Source organism: Empidonax traillii, unplaced genomic scaffold, assembly GCF_003031625.1.
Source record: "Empidonax traillii isolate 1590-97213 ecotype Southwest subspecies unplaced genomic scaffold, ASM303162v1 scaffold3:size4013460, whole genome shotgun sequence".
In the NCBI taxonomy this organism is placed as follows: domain Eukaryota; kingdom Metazoa; phylum Chordata; class Aves; order Passeriformes; family Tyrannidae; genus Empidonax; species Empidonax traillii.
The window spans coordinates 2630839-2652340 of record NW_020955196.1 but is presented as its reverse complement, the minus strand read 5'-3'; the positions used below and the strand labels follow the sequence as shown (position 1 = coordinate 2652340).

At 42.7% G+C, this 21502-nt stretch overlaps 1 protein-coding gene across 3 annotated transcripts in view; it reads left to right on the top strand.

The window, feature by feature from the left end:
• The first annotated feature begins 13552 nt into the window (after window positions 1–13552).
• Window positions 13553–21502, top strand: part of LPAR1 (lysophosphatidic acid receptor 1) — a 69918-nt gene continuing 61968 nt past the window's right edge. The window contains exon 1 of one of the 3 annotated variants that reach the window (XM_027910857.1): window positions 13553–13602. The gene's annotated coding sequence lies outside the window, so the exon portion shown is untranslated. Of the gene's footprint in view, window positions 13603–13778; window positions 14183–18385; window positions 18471–21502 lie in introns of those variants that run through there. The other 2 variants (XM_027910803.1, XM_027910919.1) reach the window with 2 other exon arrangements.

Here is a 21502-nt window from a genome sequence, read left to right as displayed (position 1 = left end):
CAAATCACTAAATCCCCTCATTTCTTAATAGAGAATATAATTCTTACTTGTCTCACGTTGTCTGTGTGTCTTACTTATTTAGCATGAAAGCAATAGAAAGCATGACTTGATGTTCATATCTGGCACATAACATCCTGATCCCCATGGGTGGAGCCTCAGAGGCAGGAGAGGTGGTGCTGCAGTAGAAACAGTTTCCAGATCCATCAGCAAAGGACTTAGATGCAGTGAAGGATAAGCAAGCAGGTGGGCAAGAAACAAGCACTTCAGTAGCCCTGAGTCACAAGAGCTTTCATGCAATCTATCACTTACTTCAACACAAGGCAAGTGCTACACAGTTTTAGATTAAAAAAAAAAAAAAAAAAAAAAAGCAGAGATGCGTAATTACTTCTTGGTGGGCTTGGGTTTGGTTGTTTGGGGTTTTTTTTCCAATGTAGACATAAGCCTTTTAACACTGGTATGGCTTGTTTTTATTTATACATTTATTTGTTATAAAGGAATGATGACTTTTGCACTCCCACTAATAATGATCCCTCTACCAAGGTCAGTACTAGTTGCTTCTGTCAGAGCACAGCTCTCAAAATAAGAAGGTGGTCTTGTCTGTAAACAGCCCTGAATAACTTACTACAGGAGATATTCAGTAAGACAGAGATGTTTATCAGACTTAGCCTAGAAGTCTTTTACACAGACTAAACTGACTGGCATTTTAAAGTAGACACAGATAAACAGACAAAGGAGGTCAGTGGCTATATGTACTTTGAAAAGAAGAGACATAAATGAGAAAAAGGAATATGTGTCCTTTGGCATATATATTTCTGCTTCAAGCAGGTGCCTCATCCTTTGAATGCCAGCCTGCCTTTTTTCACTGAAATGTTCAGATGCAATGAGTATATGTTGATCAGATCTTACAATGAAATCTAAAATCAATCATGTCTATAGGACAAAACATGTCTTTTATTGCTGGCGTGAGAGATGGGAGGTTCTTTTACAAATCTATGACATCACTGATGACTCTAGTCTTAATAAAATTGGAAGAGAAATGTACTTGCTTTTAAAACATTAATTTTTGATGAGGTATTCAGGTATCGCCAATTTTTTTTTTTTTTAAAAGCACAATTCATTTGTGCTTCTGCGTTACTGCTGTAGCATATAGATGACTGGAGACAGCCACAGTCCTTGGACTAAATGGAAATTTTGTCTGTTCTCCAGATAATGTTTTTTGCAAGAGGAAACAATGAAACCCATGGGATGATATTGAAGACAAAAGGCAATTTATTATTATTGCATTATGCTAGACATTTGGTTCTGCCAAATTCAGTCTTGTTCCTGTCTTTTTAATTAATCTCTGCTCTATAATCTCAGAACATTATACAGCCTTCCAAGATTTCTGCCCAGCCATTTCACTCTGTGTGATTCAACCAAACCATATGTGTCTCCTTAGCACAGTTTTTCTGAATGGCAACAGTCAAACTGATGGTGTGGAGATAGAAGAGGGTTTCACAGCCAGGTTTGCATTATTGGTGTTGTCCTTGATACCAAGCTATCCATATCTCATGTGTTTCGTGGACAAGAGAAGGAGGAACGTTTAGACTTACGTTCAGATTTGCTGCAGTGTAGAATGGCAGATTTATGGGTCAGAGCTGTGCTTATCTGATGGCTTTTTACAGTTCTGCCACCCATAAGCCATCAAGTCTGCCATCGCACAGTGGTGGATGGGACTTTTACAGAGCAGCTCCAAGCTGCTCTGTAAAAGTCATTTAAACACGATCATTTAAAAATCCCAGCACAGGCTTCATTTCACTTTTGGCGATTGGCCTCCTTTTGTCACAGAGGCCCCTATTTCACCTCCAAGTTCTGTGCCTCTGCACTGCACATACTATCTTTTGCAATGCTGAGAGTCAGACGTGACATTCCACTGCCAGTTAGCAAAGAGAGGCAAGTCTCATGGCTGCAATGTCACCAAGGACCTCTAGTTCATGTCTGGGTCATTATGAAAGTGAAATTCTAGTTTACACAGGGTTGAAAGTGTGCAGCACAGGATGAAACCAGGACAGTGCCTGAATCAGCAGGAGTTGGTGGCAAGGCATGTGATTAGTAGCAATGATGCTCTATGCAGCGTACATTTTATGTCATTTGAAACTCAAAACCAGGAGTCACATGTTTCCAACAGCCAAAGATATATGGTGTGGCTGTGCATCAACAGCATTTTTGTTATTATTTTTAAACTTAAGGGTTCCACTCAAACCTGGTTTTCACTCTGTTGAAAACTGTCAAAACCTAGACTCTGCCCCAGAAAGTTTACGATCCCTACTGTTGCTTTGACCAAGTTTTGCATTAATGCATTTAAATGCAGCATTTGAAATGAGAATAAAAGGCACTACATATTTTTTTGACTAAAGTTATTAACTGAAGAGTTTTCAAGGCTCCATACCCTGAAGGACTTTGTTCTTGGTTTCACTCTTCTTGAAACCTGGCATGCTCCAGAAATCCTGGAAGCTGTTCTGGATTGCAGCAGGTGCCCAGCTCAGAGATGGACCACAGAGCTGCAAATGTCATGCTCCTCCTCCACTTTTCCTCCCTCCAGCCTAACTTCCACCACTCCGTGTTGATGGGAGTTTCTAAGGATGGTGACTTCTTAGAAGACAGCTCTTTTTTCACAGGTGACCATTCATTGTCTGCTTGAAGATAATCGTCTTCCAGATAAAATCCTTGTGGGAGCAGCAGAGAAGCCAATTTATTGTTCTTGGTAGCCTCTTGGAGGCAGAGTGGAAAATAGAATGGGATGGTACACAGAGAGGCATATTCTCATCATGTCAAGGATGATGAAAGGAGCTCTTCCTGCTCTGCACAGGCAACATACTTACTCCAAGAGATATCTGCTCTGTCTTGTACCCAGAGTGTTTTGTACTTCCAGCAATATAAAGCCAATAAATCTTCAGCATAACAAAGCCCAAGCTCCTGACTCAGTGGGAAGCAGAATAGGGAAGTCCTGTTGCCTTTTATTCTTAGACTTCATGCCAGGGAGAAGGGGTATTTGTTCTGCTGAATGAGCAGTGTGAGGAGGTTTGCAATTTGAGGAGCGGCACTGCGTGCAATCCTTGCTTGACTGGTTGACCAAAAGAGCATCTGGAAACCACTCATCCTGAGTCACAAGGAGTGCTTTGCTCCAGGCTTCCCAGGGATGTGCTAAAATACAAGGCTGTATTCCTGTTTTGAAGATGAGGGATATTGTTGTGTTGCACTCCTTTCAAGTACTAATGGGAGTCGCAGGCCAGCCTACTTAGGTGTGCAGACAGTGGTATGGACACCTACATCTAAAGCCACTTAAATTACGTTACCCTCTTCCTGACACTGAGAATTTGATTTTAACTTCAACCATTGACTCATTATTGACTACACGACCTGTTATTCTGTGGCAGTAGCTTATTTCTGGGGTTCACGGAAGTTACATGTGTGAATGACTTCATGGTATTCTTCTTGTTATCTACTAAATCTCCACAAAGTGCAATCTTTCACTTACTGCAGTAGGTAAAAGCTTAGCTGAATCCCACTAGGCACAAAGAATGGGTCAAAGTTCAAAAGGCAAAAGAGAATAATAGGGTCCAAAAGAGTCTGGCTGAGAATAGATCCAAATTTAAAGGCTATTCCAGCAAAGTTGATAAAGTTGTAATACATAACATGGTATTTGAAAGGCTTGCTCAGCACATAATACAGATTGTAATTTAAAATGTATAGGCTATACACAATGCCAGTAACCTCATATTTTTTAATTCATTTTGCGTCAGGATTTTCTAGATTTCTCACACAACAGATTACTTCACTTATTCAGTGTTTACACACAAACTCACCTCATCTGAGTTGCAAGAAGATTCACTACCATGTACCTGTGTTTACTCTTGTCTAGGAAGAACCAAGACTGAGGAGTGTATTTCACTTCACTCATCCAGCTGCTCATAGTTTTCAAACATGCCTTGAAGAAGAAAGGTAGATTCTTTGTATTCACATGAAGGGAATCCTTTCTTGTCCTTGCAATCTGGTATTTTCAAACACATATTTTTTACTGTGTCTCAAAAAGTAAGATACACTGCTGGGATGATGGATCAGTGACCACGAAAGAAGTGGCTCAAAAATGTACCTGAAGGATTTTTTCTGAAAAGGAGTGGATCTCTGGTCTTTTTCAGGCTATGAATCTCATCCTGGAGATCCAGCTAAATGGAAAGAGGTACGGTGATGTTGCTGTTTCCAGTGATTCAAACATTACTCCACCTGAGTCAGGAGTCCTTTCTATGACCAAGAGACTGGATCAAATCTCTGGCTCAATAAGTTCTTCCCAGCTAGAACAAATCCATAACCTTCAACAGAAAACAGCCCAAACACTGCAGATTGTAAAGCCTTTATGTTACATATTTTAAGTATGTGGCCAGAGGTGTGTGCAATTTGGTGGTAAGGCTTCCAGTATATAAAGTTAAACTGCCTTGCACCCTGGCCTACTTCTTCCTGATCAACCTCAACATTTTGCAACTTTAATGAGAATTTTTGCTGAGAAGAGAGAAAACCAAATAGTCTTAATACATATGTGTTGGTGCTAAAGACCAAATTTCTGGTCAAGCAATCTAGTAATGTCAGTTTTTAACTCTATCTTCCTGTAGGACAAAGACTTCTGCAGTTCCCATGAACCCTCACAGGGCATATGGACCTAACTTAAAGGAAGAAAAAGTCTTTGTTTTCAGACTTCATGCACAGCTCATGAGCTAGAGACTGTATTTGGGCTCATAGTCTTCTCTGAATAGGTTTCCGAACAATTTGAAGATATCTGTCTCAGGTGGTATGCTTACAGTTTTCTTATTGCCTCTTATCATTGCATCCATCTAATGATTATTTACAAGGTGCATGGTTCTCTTTATTAACTATAGTATAAAATAATTTTTAAAATAATGTTTTTAAAAAATTGCCATTTTTACAGATTTTAAGCTCAAGCACCCCATTGCAGGTTCATCTCTAATGCCTATTAAAAAAAAAAAAAAAAAAAAAAAAAAAGCCTTATTTAAGCATTCACTGTTAAGTTTCCAATTGTTAATTCAACCAGCAAACTAGTGAGTACCTTCCTCTATTCTATTGTGTTGAATAGTAGTAGTGGATAAAACCATACAGCATGGCCTGTTTCTAATTACACTCTCATGTTTCCTCCTAATGAACAAAAAAATCTCTATTTTATGCATTGCCTCTGAAAAGGTCAGTGCCTCGCTCCTGTAATGCAGCACACTTTTTTCCTTTCCATTTAACACAGTTATTACTTTCTGGAAGGCAGGATGTTTCTTGCTTAGACTCACTGAGAATCAGGCTGGCGCTTTTCATTCAACTTATGTATTTGAAGACTCAGGGAAAAGTATTTAAGTCTGACCATGAGTATAAAAGCTGCCACAGGCATTGCCTTGGCTACTTATCCTTTACGAGCAAAATTGATGACTGATAAAGCATATTTTCCACAAAAACATACACATACTTTTGGCTTGGAGATCTTAAGCCATGGCAGAGCAAGGACATGAATTCAAGTATTTCTAGTCCTGAACAACCTGATATCCATTACTTCCATCAACAAAACTATAGGAATCAGCAACACATATTTTTTTTACCCACCAGACAACTTCTTTCTGTCATGGGCTGAAAGCCCCAGTTCTGTGACAGGAAATTTCAGCCAATTCAATCTATTGCCAATTAACGAGCTTCTAGTTACTGATTTTGTATTGAGAATTACAACAAGTAAACAAATACATAAACATCTCAGCTTTGCTCCCGACACCTCTCTTCCACCCTTTTTGCTGTCTTTGCTGCATTCAGTGTGTTCATAGATGTGGCTGGTGACACAGAGGACTTGGCTGACGCATTGTTGTTCCTGTATCTTTGCTTTTCTCATTTCTGATATTTCACTGCCTCAGTCCCAGGTCCTCCACAGGCTGGTGTCCCCTCAGAGCTGTATGCCCTCCTAGGCCTCCTCCCTGCCTCATGGGGTGACCCTGAGAGGGTTCTGAAAGCAAAAGTTAAACCCCAAAATCTGATGGGGCCCCAGGTTGTTTTATGGTATGGCTCAAAAGCCAGAGCTGGAGCTATTTTTTGTTTCTTTCAGTGCTGAGGAGGTCACCATCAGGGCAAGTGTGTCTTTAAAAGGTTACCATGGAAATTACCAGACCTCCCTCGGCACTTTGGACACCTTTTTCCTACTTGAAGAAAGGAAAAGTGGTGATCTAGAAATCTTGGAAAACTACAGTCAGAGCCAGCCAACTTCTGGCAGCTACTCAATAAAGCAGATGTGACATCAGGGAAAGTGTGCTAATCTGTTAAAAATATGGGGTTAGACTTTTATCAGGTTTAAAGCGGCTGTAGCTGATGAAGTCTAGGAGTCTGTCCCTCCATTGCATTGTCATTAACAAATAGCTTTCTACTTGGTTTCAGTTGTAGCCCTTACCGTGCCTGCCCTGTGAACACAGCACAAAGGAACTAAGAGAACATTTGCAAACAAATGCTGCAAACTGCTGGTGGGTTTATAAACACAAGCAGTGATTCAACCCTAAATGGCAGCGGGGAGTAGCAGGCAACCAGGCCTTCAATTATTAACTAACAAGGCTGGGCTGACCCCAAGGTTTTTCTCCATGGTATGAGACAGAGCGGGGGGATTTCAGTGAATGCACAGCATCAGCCTGATCGGAAAAGCAGTGCTGTGGCAGCCAGCCAGCAGAGCACTCCTAAGGGTGTGGCAACTGTGTTTCTGATTACATGGGCTTTGCTCCTCTGGAGATGAGCAAGGCCTTGAGGCTTACTCCTGGCTTACTCTCTCTGAGTGGGGAACTGAATGCAAACTTACACACCTCTTTCTGCCTGAGGTGCCTCCTCTCCCCCTATTCCATGGTTCCTGCAGCTTCCCTATGTACCCAACACCTGCGGGATGGGTGTTAGACACCCTATAGTGCCTGTGGAACAAACATAAATCACGAGGCAGTGATATGAATCCTATCATGGATTCTCCTCACTGCAGACCTCAAGGCATCTCAAAGGCATCTCAAAGGTAGGTGTATAGCAGATGCCCAGCTCTGGTAGAAAGTCTTTGCTCACTGCTAACCAATATTTAGGATTTGATTTTTCTTTTTTCTTTTTCCCTGTCCCTAAGGTCTGTTCAGACATGAATATCAGAGACAAGCCACAAAGGACAGAGATATGTTTGTCACCTAACTGCACTAGGACTATTGTGACAAAGGGTGCGTGCAGAGCCACAGTGAAAATACTGTCGGTGTTGGAGTTAAATATTGGAGCACAGAGCAAGTTTACACAGGAGGTGTGTAAGCCAGAAAAATGAATCTGGCTGAGTAACATACACAAGAAGTGGATTCCTAGACCGTTCATTAATGAAGCCTGGAGACTGGGAAGATTACTGCAATAGAAATTATGTTTAATTAAGGAGGCATCTGTTCTGGAGGAGTAGTGTATCTCCTAGTACCTGACATTATTCCTGCATTTGCACATATCTGGAAGGAATTTCTCCCTATGTACACACAGCTCTGATTTTCTTTTGTCCTAAATATTCATCGCTGGATAACCCCATTGACTCTAAAGGAGTGTCACCTGGACATCTGGAATGAATTTTCCTATGCCTTGGAAGAATATATTCTGCATGGATCCTGCATACATTATTTAAATGGAACAACTGAGAACACACCATTAAATACATTCATCAGCCTGACTTACAGAGGTGTTGCACACCTGCAGATTCTATTTAAGATCAGTAGAAAGTGAGGACAGAGGCATGTCCTCTTTTGCATTCTGAGGAATTCTGAGGTTATTGAAGGTTTTTAATGGTGCAATCAAATCATTATAAGCAAAAAGCTACAAAATCAAATTCAGAACAATGAAAGCATCAGTTCATTAATGGAACAGTTCCAGCCATCTGGTATTCATATGTTCTGCACTGGGCCTGTTATTGTGCAGATATAAATGACCCAATCTTACCTTCCAGCAAGAGCTTTCATTAACTAAATATATCCAAATTTTTTATTGTTCAGCTAATATTACAGGCCCTATCCTGTGTTTTGTAAGGGGCTTTTTTTTTTTTTTTTTTTTTTCAGTTTTGGGCAGTTAAAGCTTCAGTCCCACAGTACTTCTGCTTTGGGGATATGTGTATTCCCCATCCCACTGTGAACACAGCACCTTCTGGACAAGTTTTAGTGACTCATAATGCTGAAGTTCTAGAAGAGAGAGAAGGGGCTAATTATTATTTCAGTAAAAATACAACACTTAGATACTAATGATAAATACTGTCTCTTGAAGGAAACACAATTGTAATGTAGAACGGAGCTTTTTACTTGACATTATTTAATTTTTTCAAATGATAGCTCCAGCAGTTTTTCTAAGACCACAGAATAATAGAATGGGTAAGACTGGAAAGAACCACAGTGAGTCATCTGGTCCAAGGCCCTTGCTCATGCAGGGTCATCCTACAGCACATGGCACAGAACTGTGTCCAGAGGGTTCTTGAATATTTCCAGTGGCAGAGACTCCACAACCTCTCTGGGCAATCTGTTCTAGCGCTTTGTCACTCACACAGTAAAGTTCTGCCTCATATTCAGGTGCAATTTCCTGTGCATCAGTTTCTGCCCATTGCCTCTTGTCCTATTGCTTGGAACCACTGAGAAGAGCCTGGCTTCATTCTCCTGGCACCTTCCCTTCAGATATTTGTAGACATTGAAGAGATCCCCTCTCAGTCATCGATGCTGAATAGGCCCAGCTCCCTCAGCATTTCCTCATAAGAGAGGTGTTCCAGTTCCTTAATCATGTGTGTTGTCCTCTGCTGGATCCACTCCAGGAGCTCCATATAAGATCTGGTGTTTAAACAGAACAAACTTATGTGCAAAGTTATATACAGTACAGAGTATACAAATCTGACTGTTTCTGAGCAATTTTATTTTTTAATCCTGTGAAGCAGTATGGCATTCTATTTATTGGTGGGAAAATACCACTTTGTTTCAGGTGAAAAGCAGGATAAATCATGGATTTTAGATGCTATCTCTTGACTAAGGGTATCTGTTGGTGCAGGATTTTGTATTCACTGGACCTCACAGCTGGAACCAAAAGGGCAAGTGCTGGAGCAGTGCACCCAGCAGCATCTGCTGTGCTTGCCTGGGGTAAAGCTTTCCCTTGTTTTGCTGTATTCTCAGGAGAAGGGGGATTTCAGTCATTGCGTGGCAGAGCAGGACCATATGCTTGATGAAGAGTAAAAACAATATTCACCACCCAGTCTTTCCTCAACACCCTACAAACAAGAGTTGTTTCTAGACAACCTGGAAAACAGAATGCTGCATGAGTAGCAGTGTCCAGGCAACTTCTTGGTCTTCTATGCATTTTTCATAGATGCACAGCTTCCCTGAAACAGCACTGGTGACCCACACACAGGCTCCAGCTCCTTGGAGCTGAAGGACATGTGGAACTGTTCAACCCTGCCCTCCCACAGGAGATGCATGTCCCCAGCCTTCACCCTGCTGCCTTCCCTGCATGGAACCTGCAGTCATCCTTGTCCCTGTCCTTACCTCAAAACCACAACTCCACTCACTGTCTCTCCTCCCATACCACAGTGAAGCCACAACTGTCAGCTTCCTGTCCTCCTGTCTGGGAGCCTCCTGGCAGCCTTCTGCCCCCATGCCTGCCCCCAGCAAGGACCATATGCTTCGCACAGCCATTAGCCCTTGCTGATATATCTGACACTACGTGATTTGTGAGACTATTAACAGTAACTCAGAGGTTTATGGTTCTGTAAGAGTCACTACTGGGTTTGCCACTAGTGCACTGAACTCCATTGCACCTCTGACAATAACTGGCTGAAGCATCTTACAAACACTGGTCCAGCCATCCCAGGGCAACACGGACAGTACAGCTGCCAGGACAAACCCAAACGTTCTTTTACAAAGAGCTGATGCACTGGTCTCTTGCACAGATGCTGCTCTCATTTCTGTCATTGGGCTCTTCTAAACAGCCTGATCTGACCTAGATCTTGCCACAGACTACGTTCCTAAACGTCAGTAGGCTCTGGCACCCATGGGCACCCCTTTTTCCTTCAATCTCCAGGCCTTGCAGTCCTGCTGTTAGCAGCTGGGCGTGGGCAGAAAGCCACGAAGAGCCAAAGCTTCCATGTGCTTCCAGGAGCACTCCAGTCATGTTAGCTTTTCAGCAACCAGATAACACTGCAGGTCCAGGTAACAGGAAGCTGAGCCAGGGAGAGAGAGACTCTCCATGGAAAGAGCTGCTTTTTTGCCTTGAGAACTTTACAGGTTGTAGAAGAGTTTTGGTTCACAGAATGTCATGCACTGCTGCTGCATCATAGCAGGAGGCCAGAGGAGACTGAACAAGGACAGAAGCAGTGCAGTGGAACAAAGATGATGTGGCTTTATGGATAAGGCTGCATTCTTTCAGTGAGATTTCTGATGTGTCTGAAGTTGCTCTGGGAAACAGCAAGTTTTCTGACTAGGGGTAATGTTGTTATTTGCTCAGATCCCTCTGCATCCTGCTCTAAACAGAACCCCTACATGTGAGCACTGGGCTTCAGATAGTATGTATATAACCAATGAGCAAGAAGTCAAACTCCAGAGAGTTTATGTTTATTTTGTGTGCATTGCTGGAACTGTCTTTGTAATGCAACACATGTGTTAGCAATCCACTAAGAATAGTGGGGGTTTAGGACACTCTTAAAAAAACATACTTACAAGCTGATCAATATAAGGTGCACTCTGAAAATATTGTTCAAGGTCTCTAAATATTCCTATCTCAGATAATGCTGAAGCATGCCAATTTTTCCACACTAAGATACTATTAGTTGTGATCTCATCTAAAGTTTCCTTTAGCACATCCATTGCACCAAAAGTTTCAGCACATTTCCAATCAAAATGTTGTCTATTGCTAAATAAACACCACAGTATTCTGCAGAGAGAAGTGACAGAAGTGAAGAGATACAAGGGACTTGAGTGTAAATTCCCTGAATCTTTATTTTTGACTAAAAACAGCAGAGGTACTTTCCAGGTCCAGACTGAAGAGGAATTAGATGTCTAACTTTTCTGGGTTTGTATGACTAATGTTTCAGACACTCAACTGAAACTGTATGAATGCTGAGAATTAAATATAATTATATTAATGTCTGCACACATTAGGCATACTTATGATGTGAATCGATTCACTAAACTGAGCACATGGAACTTACATGGTTCTTTCTGGAAGCAGACTTTTTTCCACACTGAAGAATGTGAAAACTACTTATCGGATACGATTCAGTACATCTGTGTGTGATTACATAAACATATCTCAGACCACAGAGCAGCACAGCCAGGTCTCGTAGCAGTTACATTCATTAAACTTTGTCAGGCCATGTGATCTCCCCTGGACCTTTGATATTTGCCTGTTTCTAAGATTTACTGAATATTCCCTATATTTTCTTATTTAGAGCAAGAGTGGTTCACTGAGAATTAATCACAATACCCTTGAATAAATGATAAGTCACTATTTCAGGGCTAAGCAAGCATGCCTGAAGTCACTAACAGAAAACAAAAGAATAGAAAAAACATTGCTGCTTTAACTTCTTCTGTTCAGAGAAAGTGGACTTGGAAATACTTTTCTTTGTAATATGTATCATCATTTTACCTTCATATTATTCCACCTCGTACTCAAACCAGCTTTTCCTTGCTGTTTTCTTGCTGTTTCCTTGCTGTTTTCCTTCAAGAGTCAGTAGCTAGTTACTAAGGTCCTAACCAGCAATTTCTGAGTAACCTTAAGGTTGCAAAAAAAGTGGCAATTTCCAATTTGCAGATGCAAAAGCTCTTACCATCAAGCATCTGCATACTTGCACTAAAGAACTCTTGCACGCTTGAGGTTGTAGGTCTCACCACAGAGATGTAAATCCTGTGAGATCACTCTTTGTCTGAAGCTTTGATGGCTAAGTTAATCTTGATCCTTACAGTGGTATCTGGGCAACTTGGTTGAGTTCCTGTTTCAAAAAGACAAATGAAATCTGGTTTATAATGAAGCTGCATGAACGGCACTTCCACAGCACTGGAGGAATCATTTTTGCATTCTGACGACCTGCTCTCTTATCAGTGGTTCATCTAATTCATCCCATTTCTACCACCAGGGGAACACACTCTTTCAACACTGTTTCAAGCCTGCAGTTGTCCAGTCTGGATGTAGCCTGTGCCTAGACAAGAAACTATTAAGCCCTGTCACCTTTCTTAGTGTATGGATGCTAACCAGGTATTAGAACTTGTAACAGAACATGCTTCTTGGTCACTTCTTGCAAATACTTGGTAGCTTGTTTTGAATAACTGGAAGATAAAATCAAGCATTTTCCGGAGTTAATGCCTGATGAATACTCAAAAAGGCTTTTCAGCACGTTGAAGTGTGGTCTCAGTGCTAAATTACAGCGCTGAGTACAAAAACAAGGTCTGGTGTAGTGGGGGGTCAATTAAAAAAAAGCTTCCTAAAGGCAAAGAGCTCCTCCCCAGCATGGCAGTAAAAGATTTGCTCATACCGATGCCAAAAACCTTTCTAATAACAATACCTGTGATTCAGCAGATATTGTCAGAAGCTACAGAAATCAGTGTCATCGCTGTGTTGATGGTACACAGACAAAGATCTGACTTAAGGAGAACTGTCTCTGCTGCTTTCTGGTTCTTGGGAAACACAAGTACTTTAATTGGGCTTGGTGTTTCACGATAGGCTTTTGTGCTGCTGGATGGCTCGTATAGCCGCAGGTACTCTGCCTAGAAACCTCTTTACAGGGGTTAGAAACGCTTAGCCATTTCAGCCACTGAGCGCTAAGTGCTGTGCAATATGCTGTCTTTTCACTTGATGCATGTACGTGCAAAAGTGGCCTCTAGATGCTCCTGCACTCCAAAGAAATCAGAATGTTTCACAGTAGAAACTGATGCAGGGTGGGGAAGAAGTAACTTGAACCTGGTTTTGTATATTAAAATATAAAAAAGTATAAAAAAACCCCCAAACCATTAAAAAAACTCTTCTAAATCTGGAACACTGTATGTTGTACAACCCTCTCCGATTCCAACGTTAAGGGTTTGGTGGAGCTGCACATTGACTACTCTTAAACGTCTCTTGCCGATATTGGTAAGGGATCCGAAACTTTCCTAGGACGAGAAATGCGGCTGCTCCAGAAACACCTGCATACCACTGCCACGCAGCTTCTCCCCGCAGCCCCACGGCCCCTTCTCTCGGCCGCCTCCGTGACTGCCCAGGGTCTGCCGCGGAGAGTGGGCGGAGAGCGGGGACTCCTCCGCTCCTCCGGGCGCTGATCCCCCCGCCTGCGGAGCGGGAGGGGGAGTGGGAGCGGGGCTCGGCGGGGCGGAGCGGGCACACCTGGGCCCCCGCCCGGCGAGGGAGCGCGGGCGGAGCGGGGGCGGAGGGAGCCCGTCCCTCCCCGTCCCGTCCCGTCCCGTCCCGCTCTGTCCCTCCCCGTCCCACCCCTCACCCCTCCCTCCTCCCCTGCCTCTCTCCCTCCCTCTGTCCGCCCGTCCGTGCGCGCCGGCGGCGGCGGCGCCGCGCTCCCCGCACCGCGCACCCCCGCAGGTAAGCGCAGCGCGGCGCGGAGGGGCGGAGCGGGGCGGGGGGTCCGCCGTCCCCGCCCGCGAAGAGGTGCCCGCTCCCCATTCCCCGAGGGCTCCGCGCCCACGGATCTTCCCCCCACCCCCCCCCACTCCGTTCCCCGCTTTGGTTTTTTTTCTTTTTCCTTCGTGTTTCTGAGCCCGGTCCGACTCCTGCGGCGCGCAGCGGTGCGCGGGACGGCGCGCCTTGGCGGCGGCCCCGCTGGCGAAAAGCTCCTTCGGGATGGGCTCGAGTGGGCTGCTGGCGTCGGGTCAAGCTGCTGTTCCTGCTGGACTAACGCCTCTGGGGTTTGCCTGGACTAAGTGATGAGCACTTGTTTGATTAAGGGACACTAACAGTAGAGTCTGTCCTGATTTATTCCCCTTCCCCTCCCCCTTCCTCTTTGAAGTCTCTTTGGATTGATTTATACCGATTAAGGCAGTGGAAAAAGTCCTTGTTAAAAAATGGTTGCCACCTCTCTCTCCTGACTTCCTCAGTCCTTCGGACGACGAGCCAGCTAAAGTCCGATGGGAGCAGTGTTGGTGTGTCCGTGGTGTTTACAAAGGTAAAGGACAGGGAGAAGATGAATGGCAAGCATAAGGGTATGGACCATTAGAGAAAGACCGGGAGGGTGGGAAGCAGGAGGGAAGCTAGAGGACAAAAGCCGTTAGCGAACTGAAGTGAGAAGACGGAGGTGGAACCAGAGGGACCAAGTTTCTTCCTCTAGCTTCTTTCTCTGTGTTCTTTTTAAATAGCTCCACAGCGGGAACCATCTCAAGAAGCTGCTTCCTACAGAAATATATGAGAAGTTTTTGTTATCAGAAAAATATTAGAATGTCTAAATTTTATTTTCTTGTGGATTCCTCTGTAGAACAAGCTCACACCTTCATGATTTCAGTCGTCTATGAATAAGTTAAGAGCTGCTCAAATCTCCCTTTTCTTCTTTTGTTTTCTCCCCATCCTTATTTGCTGTAGGTTTGGGTTGGTTTTTTGGCTGGTAGAGGGGTTGTAGATTTGGGTTTTTTTTGGAGTGGAGAGGTTTCTGTTGGTCTGTTTTTGTTTTTGTTTTTGTTTTTTTTTTTTATTCAAGTTTCAAGATAGGATAACCTGGGGGAGCCTCTGTAGGCAACTTGTGTTCCCAAACTATGGGAAAATCGAGGTAGCTGCATCCTTTTTCTACTAAAAACTACTGCAACTCTTTTCTTTTCAAAGAAAGTCTTTTTCGTGATAAGTCAGGTTTGGTGTGTGTACCGTTTGGTCTAAAAGGAATCACTCTCAGATCTGAGAGTTATGTTTCAGTTTGTCAGCCAGGACTGTGTGCCATGCAGCCTGTTACTCTTGTGCAAGGATGGGGTATATTGTAGCACTTAAAAACATATTTCTGGTAATTTCAGCAGTGAGCTGAAGTGATACTCTGTGAGCACAGACGTAAGTGAAGCTCTGCCCTGCAGCTCACTGTCACTGGCTATAGTCATGCTGCATGTTTCTCCTTAACTGATATGTGCTCCGACTTACAAAGCAACTTGATAGGCCTGTGTTTTACTTTTGTTTTTTTTTATTAAATATTAATCACGCAAAATCAAATGCTGTCTTGCTCCAAAATAGACTGACACTGTCTCATCCTGTGCAATTGTATATGAACTGTGGTTGTCTTCCCTTTTGTGTGCAAATAACCAGGGAGTAATTTAGGGATATTGAGAAGCACTGTTTCGTGATCAGTGTGGTGTTGTCCTTATCACTCCTTAATACAGATTGCACTAGTTAGACCCTTGGCTGCTGGGTCTGCTTCTTCTGAGAACTTAGCAGGAACAGTGCAGGTTGGAGAGAGGAAAACACTGGCTGGAGTCTGCTTTCTCTTCCTCCAGTCTTCAAAACAAATATTGAGGGTGGAAAGATTAAAAAGCTTTTGAGACAAAACACATGGACAGTGCAAAATTAAAGTAATGCTACACTGTGTACGCCCCTTTAGTATATGAACTCCACATGTGAATAACAGACAATCCTATCACTGTGTATGAAAACACTTATGGTTTTTGTCAGTAATTCTGTAAGATTGAAACTAAAATATAATTCCTTCTCTGCTTAAAAATGGAGAAGATAATCTGTCTATAACTTGGCCTTGGGTTACACAGTGAAACTATGGGGGGAATCCAGGAAAGGTTTGAGGGTTGAAGAAACTGCTTTGCTCTGGAGTAGAAACTTAGGTAGTATTTAAATGGGATTCACTTTTACATCACTGTGACGAACCCTTAATACCACTTTAATGAATAGTTTGTGCTTTCTCAGTAGCCTCTCCATAAGGAGCTTGGTTTTTCTGATATTCAGATGTTTAAATCAAAAGGCAAGTGTTTCTTCTGAGCAGCTTATTCCTTTGCGAGAGTACCACCATATTCTCTTTGAGTACCCAGCAGTCTGAGCACTGGCTCTCGGAGGTGAGCTGCATTCCTCCAGATGTCAGAAGAGCTGGCTTTGAGCACCTCTATGTGGTGACCTGCCAGCACTTGCTGAGCACTCTTGCTGTGCCATTTGCTGTGTATCTGGCTTTTTTATCATATGGATGTAGGCAAAAACTGAGTGCAGCTCTTTTGCCATCAGGCTGGATGGGGAACTGTCTCACAGCTGTCACTCATGGTCTTGGTGATGTCCAAGGACATGTGGAAGAATTTGACTGTGGGGAGAGGTTGCACTGTGAGGCAGTTGCCCTCTCCACTATCATTTTCTCCCAAAATTGAAATTTGCTACATTTAGTGGGATTTCCTCCCTTTCAGAAAGAAAAGTGCGTGCAATTAAAGAGACACTTAAATTCAGTTTAAATTCGGTTTAAATCCATCTAAATAGTGTATTTCAACAGCAGCTGCTAAAAGCAATGCTAGGGGAAAGATGTATACATCTGTTTTGCTGAAAAGAGGGTAGAGCAGTCAATAGCTGATCCCTTCAGCATCTTCCATTTGTGGAGTAGTTCTTTATATGTTCTGTGTTTTGCTGCTTCATCTTTCACAATGGGTTTATTAATTTTTTTATCAGTTTAGTAGTGGGGAAAAAAGGAAACAAACTTTCAAGAATGTAAACAGTGTGGCTGTAAAAAAAAATAAGCAAAGATGAAGGCATTATGAAAACACTCTTTTTTCTTTCTTTTGTTTTTTTTCTTTTCCATCATCCTGTGTCTCCCCTTAGGAAAGGTCCTCGCTTGTGGCCTTAGGATTTTGGATAATTTGAAGGAAGAACACTGGTCTACAGAAATACTTGATCATGAGAGACTTGAGCCAGCAGTGGCTTAAACTGGCAGTGGTTATGTAGCATCCAGTATGTGTATTTTGCTTTTGTTTTTCCATGTGTTGCAATGTGTTACTGTAGAAAGAGGGCAGTCCTCAGTAGTGCAGCATTAGGGCTGAACTTACACATTTTATGTTTTCCTCTCAGGGGCTTTTCTTCTCTAGCTAACAAAGAAGCTTAAGGTTTCATCCATGACCTATAGATGTCAATAGTAAAATCTGTATTGGCACTGAACGACTTGGAATCAGGTGCAAGGCCGATGTATTGTTTTTTCGGAAGTACAAAATTATTTCCAGAGCAGAGGAAAGCTCTATCAAAGGAATAAGAGCTGCTGTTCTGCTTACATTTCAGGGAATTTAAGTTTTGCTTTTGTTCATATGTATTTCAAGCTTAGTTCCTTCAAAACAAGTAGAAGCATTGCCTGTATGTTCTTGCAACTTCATTGACGTACTGAAACAAATGACAGTGAACATCTGAACATCTAGTGCCTTGTTTTGATTTTTATTGAAGATAGATGAGATTTCTGATAAGTACCTGTGTTTGTGCATCCAAACTTTTCCTTCTCTCATTCGTTGTTTCTTGGCTGCCTGACACTGTTCCCATACTCTCAGGCTGATTAACAGTACACTTGGCTTGCAAAATCTTGGTCATTGTTTGGCTGAAGGTTACACATTAGCATCAAATTTCATTTTTTAATGGCTAGTATTTAATGGCTTGTTCTTGAAAATATAGTTTCTATTTGTACAACATTGAGCACCAATAAGGAAAAGAGCCTTTGTGCTGGTGCTGGTTTGGATAGTATATGTGTGTTCCGAACCCACATGGCAACTCCATGATCATTGTGTTTCTCTAAGAAGCTTTTGATGGAGACCTTTTGAGGTGGTAAAGGAATTATATTTCTATACAGAGGAGCAATAGCCTTGCTTGGATCAGTGCAAAGTATCCAGAATTTCGTGACAGGGACAGCCTGCAGGAATTTGTTAAACATGTTTTTCTCAATTCTGTATCTGCTTCCTACTCGATCTGTCTCCTTCTTGACCCAGATCTTGTAGGCAGTTATGTCAGTGCACAAAAGGAGGGAAGCACTGGTGCATTTACCCTAGGGCAAAGAAGCATTTCTTCTTAAAAAGAAAGCAAATCTTCCCCCTCTGCTTTTGACAGACGAAAACAGCCACAGACTTATGTGGCTGCTGTGGTTCAGGGAGTGTGGGTAAGGCATGCCTACCCTTGCCAGAAGCACAGCTGGAGAGGGGGAACCACATCCCTCTTCCTCAAGCTACTCCCAAGATGAATAGCTTGGACAGGGTCCTGGGCTGGGGTGTGTGGAGAGTGTTCTGCTTTCCAAATGGCTTGAAGATGGGTACTGGTGCACTTTGGGGTGGACTGTGACCTGGCTGTCATTCCTGCTGGGGAAACAGGAGGAAAGTGTTGTGCCTTGCTCTTTCCCACTCACATATTGCAGTGTGGTCTCTGCCAAGATGGTGGTAAATAGCATGGATCACTGGCATGAGAAATGCCTTCAGTTGCAAAAGTGGGAAGGCTGGATCTCTTTTAGAAGGAAATGTATTTTGGGAGCACAGGTACTCCATTGGTGACAACTGTATATAAACTTTTGTACCAACTGCATTATCTTTATTTTAGATTGTTTAATTTGAGAGGTTGGAACTGCTTGGTTTTTTTGAGGGGTTTATTTGGCTTCCATGTGGCATACTCTCGATAAAATTTAGACATGCTTTTCCTTTATCTTTAAAATTACAAATGTGCCAAGTATGCAAGTCTAATATTATCTTTCTGCTTTTGCTTCTGATTGTGACTAAGAAATGAACACCTTCTGAAGAGGATTGTTGAAGCTACTGGAGAAAATGCCAGTGAGTTTAATAGTCGTATATGATGAATTTCAATTGTGCCTAAGCCTCATGCTGTTGTATTACAGACCACTTAGCCTTTTTTGTAGGAATTTACATGCCACAGTGACCTTCTGAATAGGGTGAATTTCAGAGGCACTCTATGCAGTATATCGTTTCTTGTCTAAAGCTAGAAAATGTATTGCATACTGCAGGGCTTGCAGGAGCAAGCAGAGAAACATTGGATTGACATCAAAGGCAAGACCTTTCTGCACAAAATGCTGAAGATTCTGAGTGGTAAAAATCTGGCAAAGGAAATGCGTGCTGTTTTTCATTGTAAGCCCCTTTTTCCTCCCTCCCTCCCTCCCTCCCTCCCTTTTTTAAGGATGTGTATGTCAAATACGAAATGGTGCCAGTGCATTACTTATGGGAGCAGTCATTTTTCTTAGACATTCTTTTGCCACTTGGTGATGATTCTTTTCACCCTAGGTGGAAAGATATATTTATAACGAAAACAGTATCCCTTTATTGTGAAGAAGTTAGCTGCAGCTTAATTATTAAAAAAAAAAATAACCAAAAAAACCCCCAAAAAACCCCACAACACCAAAAAAAACCCACACCACAGTTGGATGAGTATTGAATGCATACTGCATAGAGAAATTTGTATCTTCTTTCAGTAGGCAAGTGATTATTTAAGAGAAGTGGGCTTAACATGAACTCCCATGAAGACATACTGGTATCTGAGCAGTCAAGACAGAGATGTACAGGTCACACCTATTTGTTAGGTGGTTATACTTCGGATTGTGATTGCAGAAATGGAGAAAGACTGATAAACTATCAGGAGGAAATAGCTACAGAGCTTGCAAGTGTGGCAAGTGTTGTTTTGTCTGGTGCAAAGAGGTTTTGATAAAGAGTCTGTAGCCACTGGATTTCACTAAATGTTTAGTCACTGATAGTACAGTCTGCTTTCGACCTGTTGTGCTTGTCAGACCTGCAGGACAATGTCCTGACGCTTTGAGCTGCCACTGGTGGCAGAGTGAGGGAAGTGGGATGGCATTATGTAGCTGCAGTGTGTGAAGGGCAGTGTGCCTCCACATTCCCTAACCTAGCCAGGCTGTGGGTGTTCACAGCCGGGATGCTGGTGCAGAAGAAAGCCCGTGTTTGTTTGCTGCCCATTTCCAAATCAGCTTTGCTGGTAGTAAGTGAGGTGGAAGGACTGATCCTGGCCCTGGGGATGCCACCTGTGCAAGAGTCCCTGTCCCTTCAGTCACAGTGCAGAAGCCCAGTGCGCAGTGAGCACCTCCAGTCTCCACCTGCTTAGGGGCACGGAGAAGCAACCTGTCAAGCAGTGGCAGCAGCTGCAGCTGCTGGCCCTTGACTGGCTAGCTGGTGGCAGGAGACCTTGGTGGAGGGCTGTAGGTTAGTACCTCAAGCCAGTGGCTCTGTCAGTAGAAGGTCACATTGCCCCTTTAAGAGGTTGCTTTGTACTGGGAAATGTGGTGATCACTGTTGTGGTCGAGACAGTCTTTTTCTGGTTCGCGTGCCTGCATCAGGTGGTCACTGACGTTCTTGGTGGGATCTGTTTTCTTGTGGTTACTGTGTTTTTTCCAATCTCTTGCTGCAGCAGTGACCTCACTTCTTGGGTCCTAGAGGTTTCAAGGTTTTGTCTTTATGTTACTAGCCATTTTCATAGTTACTTGTAACCAAACATGAAGTAGTAGCAAAGGCTGGTGGGTGTGTATGTGTGTTCCCAGTTCTATTTGGATGCTTCTGAGCTCTTTCATTGACATTCCAGCTAATAAAAGTAAATTGTTAACTTTTTGTGCATAATTCAGTTGCTGTTTCCATGCCTATTGTGACAAGTGTGTTTTCAGTGATTCCCTCTTGAGACTGGATCAGTGCAAGGTATTCATAGTCATGAGATGAGTTGCAGTGGAAAGGTACTGCTTTCATGTGGTAGTGAAGCTATAATGTATGATGTAAAGGGGAAATTTGGCTACTTTGCCTCAGGTTGTGCTCACAGGATTAAACTTTGTAGCACATTTCTATAATTGCTTTCTAATTTTGAACATATCAAACTAATTATTGAAGTACAAAAGCATTTGTGAAATTGGTAGGGAAATGTGAGATAGACCAGAATAGATTCAGATTAATAATCATAAGCTTGTCAGTCCCAAAGGAGCATGAAGCATAGTAAATTCTGTGTTAATACTGTGTTGCATGTCACTGACTATTGCACTTGGGAAAAGTCTTTGTAAATGAGTATACAGCTCTGCTGAAGTATCTAACTGGAAAATTTTTGGTACAGGAGAATAACTTGAATGTTCCCTCGGACGATGCTGAGAATGTCCCCAGACATTCCTGTCTTGTCAGGACAAATTAGCCAAGGTAGTAAGACAGTAACACCCAGGATGTACTAGGAGTCATATTTGAGCATATGTTAAGTATGCATGTAATCGTTAGATTCTGTCAAGGAGAAAGCCTTGGCCTTCAGTTCAAGGATTTATCGGGATGTTCAGTGGTTTCTATCCATGTGTCCCCCTCTTTATCACTACATTCTTGCAGACACAAGTCTAGTGCTTCAACAGGTCACTTCTTCCTCATTCCTCTTGTCAAGGAGGAATTGTTTTCCTGAGATGTTGTACTGGGGCAAACAAACAACTTCAGGAAAATAAATGTCTGAATAGGTAACCAACATTCAAGGAGTATTGTCCTGAATGTGACTTGTACTTGAAAGATACCATAATAAATGTCTTTCCTTTCCATTG